The following is a 12,240-nucleotide window of genomic DNA, read 5'->3' as shown; positions in this document are numbered from 1 at the left end:
TGCTAAGTGAATAAATAAGTGAATCTGGAGAACTGACTTCCTAATAGTTGACATAAAAATTCTGCCATCACGTTAATTTTGTGAAGCCTGATAATATCTTCTGGAGTATAACGACGAATTATGTTTTCAGCTTGCAATATGGTTGCAATTTTGTAAACTTTTTGTATTTGTCCTGTGCTACTTTATATTTTGTCCTATCTTTCTAAACAAATTGCTAACTTATAACAATAAAATATATGTAAACTTAAATATCAATACATCTCATACAGCAAAAACGCCTTTGCTATAAGTAAACAAAAACCTAGAAAGACTTTATTTACATAAATGGTATTTTTTAACTGACTTAGGTTTCGTGGGGGTTTTTTTCCAACTCATCCCTGTTTTAGACATTTGCAATCAAGTAAAATCCATCCCCTTTAGTTTTCCTACTTGACCTTAGAGTGATGTAATAATCCTAATAAATAGGTTATTACGTAAACTTCTGTGACACCAGGTTGCATTTTAAGACTTGGGAGCAGAGTCAAGCAGAATAGTAACTACGAATTATATAACTTTGGTTTATAAAACAAAGGTCTCTGATAATCAGCAAAAACAAAGTTATGAGCGTAGGGGGAGGGTGAACACATTGTTTAATGCAGCAAGAAAGGCTGCATTTCCCTGCTTTTAGAGGTGCACAGAAAAACACTAGCACTTTAGGTGAAAACAACTGACCGAGTTCCTAACGTGGTGGAACAACTACAATGATAACAAGAATTTCATGCATTTCAGAATCTAAAGATTGGTGAAATATCAATAGTAACCAAAATATATGTATAAGAATTTCCAAGGTGATGGATCTAAAGTATTTACAACTAGGAGTCCCCCATCTTCAGCTTGAGTGCACTCAACGTGCACTCGCCACTCCCACCATTTGGATGCCTTCTAGGACCTCCAATACACTGCAGCCTCCCTTCCCTCTAAACCTTCAACTTACCACTCCTTCCCCTGGATGCTTTTCTCCCAAACAAGCCCCAGTCTGCCTCCACACACTCAGACTCAGTCCCTCAACCAAATCACGGGAATAATAATAATCCCTACTCATATAAGGTTATGAGAAAAATGAAATGAGCTAATACTAATTAGTGCAGAGTCCAGTATTTGGCAAGTGGCGAACACAGAACAAATGTCTATCATTATGTTCACTATTGGTTTTCTCAGCAAGATAGCTTCCCTTGGACAAATATGCTTGAATGACTATTTGGGGCAATTGGCAGGTCAGTGGGGAGATGTTTGGGAGCATGCAGTTCATTTGGGGGATTGAATAAACACTTCAGTAAGGTTGATTCTGTATCTGAGGCTTATTTCAGTTACTTCAAAGTGGAGCACAACCAGACAGAAAGCATTTAACTGGGAGTGAAGACCATTTAACAGGGCAATTCCAGGTCTACCACAGCTCCAGGGCCTCCTCTTTCTGTCTCAGCAAGAAAATGTATGTATTATTAGCATTTCAGTCAATAGATATTTATTAATACCGATCACGTGCCATGCCCTATCTAGAATCTAGACCTTGGGAAAACAACCTTGAACCAAACAGACAAAAATCCCTGCCCCCATGCAGCTTATGATGCTAAAGGGGATAGACAGGCAATAAAGAAAATGAACAAGTAAATATGTGTTTACTAGACTCTGGTGTTATGGAGGAAAATGAAGCAGGGTAAGTGGGGTGATCAGTGCCAACCAGAGAGGCAGGTAGTAATTTGAAACAGGGTTATCAGGTTAGGTCTAGGTGTAAAGGTAATATTTGAGCAAACACTTAAAGGAGGAAAACGATATGTGGGTATCTGGAAGAAAAGTGCTCCAGGCAAAGGGAAGAATCAGCGCAAAGGCCCTGAGGCGGAATTATGGTTGTGTGTTCAAAAAAGCAGGAAGGAAGCCAGGGTAGCTGAAGCACAGTGAATCAGGGGAAGAGCAGTAAGGGCCAGATGTTGAAGGGCCTTGCAAACTATGTCAGAAAGTTGGCTTTCACCCTAGGAGAGCCAGAAAACCAGTTCAGGGCTCTCAGCAGAGGAAAGGCAAATTCTGAATTACGGGTTTAAACAGCTGTCCCCAACTTTTTGGCATCAGGGACTGGTTTCATGGAAGACAATTTTTCCACGGACAGGGGGAAGGGGGGATGGTTCAGGTGGTAATGTGAGCGCTGGGGAGCGGCAGATGAAGCTTCACTTGCTCGCCCGCTGCCCACCTCTTGCTGTGCGGCCTAGGGGTTGGGGACCCCTATTTTAGAAGATCCAAACATGGTGTGGAATAAGCCTAGTAAAGTCCCCTCTCCCAGCAACCCAGAAGTTTATGAATGGGCAGCCAACCTGCTATGGACTAAATTATGTCCATAATATACTTAATTTGAGCTTTAGGGATTCAGATCTTCATTCTCAGAGAGCCCTATGAGGCACATTACTATACAAATCCTGGGAGGTTGGGGAGGTGTTTCTAGAATGTGGGAATTTTTGCAACAAGAACAGAGGCTCTTTTAGAGGTATTGGCAGGTCAGAAGGCATCAAATGCTGTGGGAACAACCAGAAGTAAACTTAGGTGTAAGGTGCTGTGATGGTCAATTTTATTTGTCCACTTGATTGGACATGGGGTACCCTGATTAAAAATTATTTCTGGGTGTGTCTGTGAAGGTGTTTCCAGATGAAACTGGCATTTCAATTGGTGGACTCAGTAAAGTAGATTGCCCTCCCCAGCGTGGGTGGGCGTCATCCAATCCACTGAGGACTGAATAGAACAAAAAGTAGAGGAAGGAGGAATTTGCCCCTTTTTTGCTGCTGTTGAGCTGGGACATCTCATCTTCTCCTGCCCTCAGACTGAATTACATCACTGGATTTCCTGGGTCTCCCGCTTGCAGACAACAGATCTCAGCTTCTATAATCACACCAGCCAATTCCTCATAACAAATACATATAAATATATTTAATATATATTAACTATAATTTTATGCCATATATATATCCATCTTATTGGCTTCTTTTCCGTGGAGAACCCCAACCAATACAAATGTCTATAGGCAGTGGCCTTACTTTAAGTTCGTAACTAAGCAACTGTCATATCTCCTATGAACCAAGTATCAATATGTATCATGGATAAACTGTATTTATAAACAACAAATTTACTGTATTTTCAAACTAGAACAGAGAGATGTTTCCAAATTGGACTAGGGGCCATGGTCAGGAAGGATCTAGAAAGAAAGGGCTGAAGAAGCCAAGGATGGCATCTAAAAGATATGGGGAGTAGACTGATGGCTGGCTCACAGCCCAATAAGAGTCTTGTGGACCCACAACACACCCATGTGCATACAGTTTTTAACCTAGGCCAATTTCCTCATCTTGGAATAAGGTCACTTTCTCATTTTAAAAATAAACTCTAAAAAGGAGTGAAATAAGTGATGATTCTCAACTATGGTATTTACTTGAGTCACCTAGGAGTTTACAAAGAACCTGGAGGCCCCCAGCTCACTGACGGAGGAGGGGTGGGTCCCTGTGTTTTTATCAAGTCCTCCGGGTTATTCTGATACACACAGGAGTTTAAAGGCCACTAAAACAGAGCGCTGGCTCTCAGACTTGACTACCTGTTGGGATCACAGGGGAGTGGTAAGAATTACTAATGGGGTCCCTCCCAGAGACTGATATAATTGGCCTGGGTATAGCCTGGGCATTAGAACTTTTCAAAGGTCCCCAGGGGCAGCCACTGATGGAGAAGATGAGCTGCTGTCCTCAAAGGAGAATAAGCCATTCCTATATATCCCAAACCCCATTCAATCATCATCTGAAATCCGTATTCTTATCTGCCATGTTTAAAGACAGAATCCAGAAACCTAGAGGCAGTGTTCATCACTGTTATTCAGTAGAATACAATGAAGTCAATAGCAGCATTATTTACAATTACCAAGATACAGAAGCAACCTAAGTGTCTACCAACAGAAGAATGGATAAAGAAGATGTAGCACATATACGCAATGGAATACTACTCAGCCACAGAAAAGGTGAAATTTTGCCATTTGTAGTGACATGGATGGACTTGGAGGGCATTATGCTAAGTGAAATAAGTCATGCAGAGGAAGACAAATACTATATAGTATCATTTATATGTGGAATCTAAAAAATACAAGAAAAAAGAAGCAGATTCACAGATATAGAGAGCTAGCGGTTACCAGTGGGGAGAGGGAAGAGGAGAGGGACAAGATAGGAGTAGGGATTAAAAGTTACAAACCATTAGGCATAAAATAAATAAGCAACAGGATACATTTTACAACATGGGGAATACAGCCAATATTTTATACTAACTATAAATGGAGTATAAACTTTAAAAATTGTGACTCACTATATTGTATACCTGTAACTTAAATAATACTGTATAACATCTACACTTCAATTTAAAAAAGAATAAATAAGAATATAATGAAGTCATGGATTAAAAGAATAAAATAATTGGCAAAACCTTGGAAAAAACCAACAGTTCTTTAGTGTTACCATTGTTTTCTCAATTATTATCAATAATGTTATCACTAGTAGTACCTGGAGCTCTGCCCTAACCCTATCCACAGCAGCTATTTTATTACTTGAAAGGAAGCAGAGAGAGCCACTTATCTGAGCTTTCACTGCTCTCAGACAGCTTCGGCTGATGGCAACATTTACTGCAAGAGTCTCTTTTCCAGTGTCCACATCTGCCTGCAGAACATGAAACTTTACAGAATGGTAGGGCTTTCATCTGTTTTCTTGGTACTCTTTTTACCGTTCTTTAATCCTCCATTGCAATTTCATTTAAATGAGCACCTTGAGTACAACTATAGAGAAATGGAAAACAGTCAAGTTTTGTATTTTTTATCAATTTGATGACTCATTAGCTGTGTGACTTCAGACAAGTTACTTGGCCTCTCTGGGCCTCATTTTTCTCATTTGTAAAATTGGAGCAATAATACCCACAGTTCAGGCATGCTGTCATGATGAAATGAGACCTTGTAGCTAGAGCACAAGGGTAGGGCCTGGCACACAGTAGGTATTCAAGTGCCTGGCACCAGGTAAGCGCTCAACATTGACATTATTCTACGTGGTACGAAAGGGAACATGGCCACAGATAAATCTTCTCTGCCTATTAGAGGGGCAAAGTTGAGAATTCTTTGTCTCCTGCCTCTTAGCAAATCTCAGGTTTATCTGGAGAGAAAAGATTCAGGTCAGTGATCTGCATGAGGGCTAAAAAATGCTGAAATTAGCAACTATCGATTTTGTCAACTTTGGGCCCCTGTACCATATAATCCTTTTCCCATGTAGATTCTCAGAGACAGAAAGGATCTTGGAGATCATGAAGCCCCATGCATTTTAATAGTAAAGAAATGGAGTCCCTGAATTTAAATGCTGCTTAGGACATGTTGGATACTAACCTGGGTCAGGATTAGCACCCACGTCTGGAAGAAGCTCTAATAACACTTTATATGTGTTCTAAACATTTTACAAGAAAAGCACTTAACTCTAACATTTCTCCCCACCACACCCTCTAAAGCAGAGATGCCCAACCTCGGCACTACTGACATTTGGTACTGGATAGTTCTTTGCTGTGGGGCTGTCCTGTGCATTGGATCAACAGGATGTTTAGCAGCACCCCTGGCCTCTATCCACTAGACGCTAGTAGCACTCCCACACAACCAGTGGTGACGACCAAAAATACCTCCAGACACTGCCAAACATCCCCGGGGGGACAAACTGGACCTCCAGTTGAGAGCATCGTTCCTTTTTTTTCTATCATATATATATATATTTTTTTAATTTTATTGAAGTATAGCTGTTTACAAAATGAGATCGTACAACCATCAGAGAACTAAGTTCAGAGAGGTTAAGCAACTCACCGAAGGACACATGAGCTAGTAACTGGCAGAATTGGGGTGGGGGGAGGTGAGAGGGAAGAGACAAAAACAAGCAAGTGAATGAAAAGAAAATACATATATGGCCTGACTCTTATTCTGGTGATTTCTTCATGTTCCTCTCTCAATTTTACAAATGAGGGAAGGTGAGTTTCATTCTTTCTTCTGTCCCTCTTGGAACAGAAAAATAAATATAAACAAACAAGAACTTGAAAAGCCTGTTGGGGCCAACTGTTTCAAACATGCTCTGCATGAAATATCAACAGTTTCCATCACGAGATACAGAAAGTGTGAGTTTACTGTAATTATGTTTAGATGAGACCATTTGAAAGCAAATAACCCACAGGGTATTTTGTAAACATACTTGAGTTATTCCTGCCCCGGTATATATTGAACTCAAATTCTTCCAGTGCACAGTTGTCACCCAGCTCAGTGAGAGATGATTCCATTTTAGCACTGGAGATAGAAAAGAAAAAAATTTCTTTTCTATTACAAATGGCCCATAATTTCCCTGAGGAGTGGTTATAAATGTTTGGCTCAACTCTTCAAATTAAAGCAGTTAGAAAGTATTTTAACAACTGCTAGATGAAGGAGCTAGCCATGATATTATGAGTGTGGACAAGAATGTGAGGGCTGAGAGAAAATGGAAATAAGAGATTTGACTTTGTCAAGGTGAGCGATGTTATCTTGAGTAAAAAGCTAACATGGTCTGCCCACCGGAGGTGGGAAAGGTGTTGGGTTACTGGCAGAGTGGCTTTGGCCATGACCCATAGGGCAGAGACATTTCTCCTCTGGGTTCCCGCCACAAAGAGGCATTTCCATATAACCCTGCGTTGCTGGGAATCCTTTCCTATTGTTTCTCTCATTCCTTGTCTCTGCCTTAGTATAGCAATTTCTGAAAAAGCACAAAGACAGCCAGTAAGCAGGGAAGTAAAACTAGCGGATACCTGCGTGATCTTCCAGGTGGCAAAAGACCAGAAATAGAATTCAGAATAGAAAAGAGGAAGTAAACTTGAACCAAAGCAGGCCCAAAGACAAGCATAAATGAAACATCCCATCTCTCTTAAACTTTGTGGGGAAGTAAGGACCATTTTACATGCAAAGCCTGGGAAGATGAGAAATAACTTTATGATTCAATCAAACTGAAAAAGATAGGCCTACTCCTTTGGCACGGACACAAGTGAGATATTTATCAACCATGCGTCCTTTTGCAATGTACCATATTCCTCTTAGCCTCAGTTTCACCATCTGTGCCTGCAAGGATTAGATGAGATTTATATGTTATAAAGGATTTACATGTTAGTTTCTTAGCACACTGCCTGACACAGAGAAATCACTCTATAATTCCCCTTCCTTCCTTCCTCCCTCCCTCCCTCCCTCCTTCTTTCCTTCCTTCCTTCCTTCTCCAAATCCACACTGGAACAAGGAAAGCCAAGAGAAATGCGGTTTGGGCTTTTAATCTACAAGCTTCTCCTTTATTCTCTTCTAAGGGCACCATGAATTTATCCCTGAAGTCAATCCCTGAAAGAGGTCAGTTCTCCCAGCAAGACCCCAACTGCTGCTGCGTGGTTGTCTCAGGAAAGGGTACTGGTCCTTCCTTCCCCAGTGGGGGAAGCCAGTACACAGCCCAGTGTCCCGACTGGGCTCATCAACCAGGGGGAAACAAGTGCAGCAAAGAAATCAGATCCGAGTCAGGGGTGCTCAGCGATGAAGTAGAAACACCAGAGGTTGAAATCAGGGGCAGATGGGGAAATGCATCAGGCAGCCTCTACCTGTTGCTCAGACCCCCAGCCAATTCTCAACGTTCCAGGGAGCAGCCTTTCTCCTGCTACTTACCTTTCTAGAGCTAAAGGCAACTGTTGACGTCATAAATTCAGTGGCTTCTTAATTTTCAACAAGAAAACTGAGGTTAAGAGATTTATGATTTGCCCGAAGTCACATGGTCAGAATATTTTTTTAATAACAAAAGAAAAAAAAGAGGAAAACAAGTTTGTCATCCAAAGCAACGCTCCCTACTGACCAGAACTTTCTCTACTGAACTGTGCTCTCCATCAGGCCCTGATAAGAGAATCATCTTTGTTTCTAACAGTAAAGAGAGAGCCAACAACTTGCAGACAGTGTGTTATTCTTGTAAATTTCATCTTTTCACTCAATAGAGTAAGAATTATGCTTGTGTAGGTGAGCATGATAAAAGAGACGGCCCAGTGGCCTTCTGGTTCTAGTCACGCATGTCTGTAGTGTCCCAAACCGGCACAGAATTTATCCCATGTCACTGAAATGAGATATTCATGAGGGACTACATATAACGGTGAGGGCAAGGTTGAAGGAACAAATAAGGGTGGGGAGACACCCAGAGACCAGCAGGCATGGGCACCTCAGGGGCTGAAGAGGAGGAGATAATGTCACTGGAGCCCCTTGAGATGCAGGGCCTGTCACAGAGGGAGGGCGGCAGCTAGCGCACCACTCTCCACCTGTTACCGGAGCCTCCCACTGACCGAGCCCATTTGGAAGCCAGAAGGCCCGGAACCACAGGTAATGCAGTTAGTGGCCAGTGGAAATTAACCAGGAAGGGCCCTCTCCAGGACAGTGACAGAGACACCCTGGCTACGGACGTTGGGAGCTAGGGAGCCTTCTCTAAAGGAGTCTCAGATACCGCAGGGGCTGCTGGGGTACAGCTAGAGCAGTGGCAAAAATAAGGTAGGCTTCAGGTAGGCCACTAGAAGTGGGAAAGGGGCACCAGGAAAAGGTCAGGAATGGGATGGTCCCTGAAAGAGAAATCAGCAAGAAGCCACACAAAGAGAGATGCTCTTCCCAGCAGTAATCCCTACAGTGTGATATCGAGAAGCATTATGCAGGAGATTAAGGTGCCTTAGAGACGCGGCCAGGAAGCAGACTGCTTGAAAGGATGTCGTGTAAAATAAGCCTCATACTCAGAACCGTAAGGAGTTATGGACGAGTATAGAAATGGGGAGAGGGATGCTGCAGCTCCAAGTGCAAACAGAAGGGCAGCAGGCAGCCCAGGGGAGGAAAGGAGGACTGGACATATGCGAGACGAGAAGCTCCAGCTTTGTCCAGAACAGGGAGTGGTCCTGCATAACATGAAAAAGGAAGAGAGGAACTGCAGCTGTTGGCGGTTGAGCACTGCTAACCTGGTGACCCAGGCAAAGAAGGGTGCTTCATCTGTTGCCATCTCATTGAAAATTTCATCTTCCCAACACTAAAGAAGCTATTGTTAACCTCACTTGACAGATAAAGAAACAGAAATAGGCGAGCTTACTGGTTAAGAGCAAAGGTGCTGAAGGCACATTCCCTGGGTTCCAGTCTTTGCTGTGTGACCTTAGGCAAGTTACTTAACCCCTCTGTGCCTAACTTTTTCATCTGTGAAATGAAGTGAATAATATCAACCTCATAGCATACTCTTAAATACTTAAAAATACTTGTAAGTTAATACTTGCAGGTGTGAATACCTGATCAGTGACTGACACAGACATTTAATAAATGCTAGTTGTGGGCACTGTGTACTTCCTAAATGCACATAGGAGCCTGGAACTGATTCCAGATTTTTTGAACCCCAAATTCAAATGTTCTTACCACTCTGCCATGCTGCCACCCTGTCCCAAGTGGCACAGAGTTCCCAGGGAATACAGGGGCCTCTGTTCATGGAATCTCAGCCTCATGGAATCTCCTTCAGACCTTCCAGCTCTCCCAGCTCCAATCCTAAATTCCTCAAGGAACCTTGGGATTATTCTGGTTCCCAGGATGCTCAGTTATGCAGAGGAGGGGGCTTACTGATTGGTACAACCTGGAGAAGCTCAAGGTGATAGAAGAAGAAGTGTCAAAAGCAGTACCTGGCTTGGAAGTATCTACCAATCTCTGTTGGTCCTGAGTCTGTCCGTGCGCACAGCCGCCTTATGTGGGACTTAGTCTCAGAAGCTCCATCCTCTGGCAAAAGTGAACGCACTCCCTCCCACTCTCTCAGAGCCTGTTTGCCTCCTGGCATCTCCGGCCAAAGACATCTGTTGTCCTTTTGCTCCCCTCGCTGTGGCTCCACGAGGACCTGCAGCGCCCCCTCAACTGAGTGAGTCCAGGACTTGAGGCATGTTCTGCCCTTTCACTCCAATCTGTACCACGAGCCTTGAGCGCCTGTTCTTTTACCACAAACCGAACTACAAGACTGGAAGTGCCCTGGCTTTGCAAGTTATACGACGAAAGTCTCTGATAAACTCTCACAGTAGCTGCAGCACAGGCCATAGACTGAAAGTTTGTTTCTCCCCAGAATTCGTATGTTGAAGTCTAAATCCTCAATGTGACGGTATTTAGAGGAGGGGCATTTGGGAGGTAATTAGATCATAATGGGACGAGTGCCTTTGTTAAAAGAGGAGAGAAAGGTTTTCCCCCCAACCCCCTCTCTGCCAGGTGAGAATGAGAAAACAGTCGTCTACAAACCAGGTGGAGGGCTTTCACCAGCACTAGGTCTTCTGCTGGTACCCTGATCTGGAACAGCCCAGCCTCCAGAACTGTGAGAAGTAAATGCCAATTCTTTTCAAGTCACCCAGACTGTACTTGGTTTTGTCCTAAAATATTTTCTGGAAAAGAGACAAATAAATTATGACTCAAGAACCTTTCTAGCCTTCAGAATCAGTGATTCTTCACCATTAACAACCCCTAAACATCAACTAATATAAACAGTTAAGAAAATAATCTATGGGAAGAAGGGAGTATGTATGATATTTACTGGTGTTATCCAGAAAACGTCACCGTGTTTGCAATGAGGAATCCCTTTGCTGTTCAAATGCCCACAAGAAAGTGATTCGTCCCACCAGTCTCAGAAAATGGGGATCCCGTAACCATCCCAGAAAGGCTGTGGTCAGCAGAGAAAGCTGAGCACAGCAAAGAGAGGCTGCAGGCTGGGACAGGAGAGTGACTGGAGAGAGACAGCTGCAGGGCCGTGCTCTCAAAGGCCACCAGGGTTAACAGCTAAGGGAAACGGACAGCGTTTTGCAGGACAAGCTAGAGAGCATCAAAGCCCTCTTTGTAAATCATCTGCTGAAGACTCCCCTTGGAAACGGTTCAAAAGCAGAAACTCAGGAGCAATGGCCTTAAAACCAGCCAAAGAGGGCTACACCCTTGCCTTTGAGAAACAAGAACCAAACAGAGCAGCCAAAAGAATGTTAGCAAAATCTGGGACAAGAAAAGTGCAGGCAAAGCTAGAGAAGTGACCATTGCTTTAACCCCTTTAGTAAAGAGGTGCTATAATTTAATATCAGAATCTACTGTATAGTTAGTATTCACTCCAATAAACAAACATTCTATGTTGCTCTCTAATCAGAGTGGAGATTCTGCCATCCTTTATACAATTTTTAAAAATAATGGTAAGAATAGCTTTTCAAATTTATGAATGTTTCATAGGTACCAGGTACTGCAGTAAGTGCTTCAAAGCCTATCTCATTTCTCAACAGGACCCTAGGAAGCGGGTACCATCGTTATTCCTAATTCATGGAGAAGGAAAGTTGGACTCAGAGAGCTTAAAGAGCTCTTCTAGGTCACATAAAGGGGGACAGAACCAGGATCTGAACCCAGAGATATTGAAACTAACTACAAGAGCAGACACTTTCAAAAGCCAGTACAGATTATCTGGGGATCTTGTGAAAATTGCAGGCTCTCAGACCACACCCCCCGAGTTTCAGATTCAGTGGGATTGTGGTGGAGTCCAGGATCTCAAGCACCCCCCAGATGATTCTGGTGGGCGTGGTCTGGGAGCGCACTTTGCTGATGGCTTCACCAGACCATAACGCCTCTTTTGCTAATTTTCAAAAAGTTCCACATTAAAGATATCACTCCAGGTGTTATGTATGCATAGCTGGACTGGGCCAACCCCAGATGTCACAGTCAAGGTCAGGAATCCCAGAATGGGCCGATGCAGGTCAGCAGCTGCTACTCCTTGGAGAATGTTTCTCTCATGGCTTCTTTCTGCCTGGGTTGTTCAACATGAACGATACAGTATTTTCTCCCTTTACCTCATTGTACTGAACTTTGCTTTATTGTGCTTCATGGATATTGTGTGTTTTACAAACCAAAGGTTTGTGGCAACTCTGTGTTAAGCAAGTCTATGGGCACCATTTTTCCAACAACATTTGCTCAGTTCATGTCTCTGTCGTATTTTGGTAATTCTCACAACATTTCAAATATGTTCATTATTATTATATTTGTCATGATAATCTATGATCAGTGATGTTTGATATTACTGTTGTAATTGACTTGGGGTGCCACAAACCCCATCCAAATAAGATGGCAAACTTAATCAATAAATTGTGTTCTCACTGCTCCACCATTTCCACCATTCCACCATT

The sequence above is a fragment of the Lagenorhynchus albirostris genome, chromosome 7 (assembly GCF_949774975.1).
Source record: "Lagenorhynchus albirostris chromosome 7, mLagAlb1.1, whole genome shotgun sequence".
Lineage (NCBI taxonomy): Eukaryota > Metazoa > Chordata > Mammalia > Artiodactyla > Delphinidae > Lagenorhynchus > Lagenorhynchus albirostris.
The sequence above is the reverse complement of the archived record's forward strand: the minus strand, read 5'-3'. Positions refer to the sequence as shown.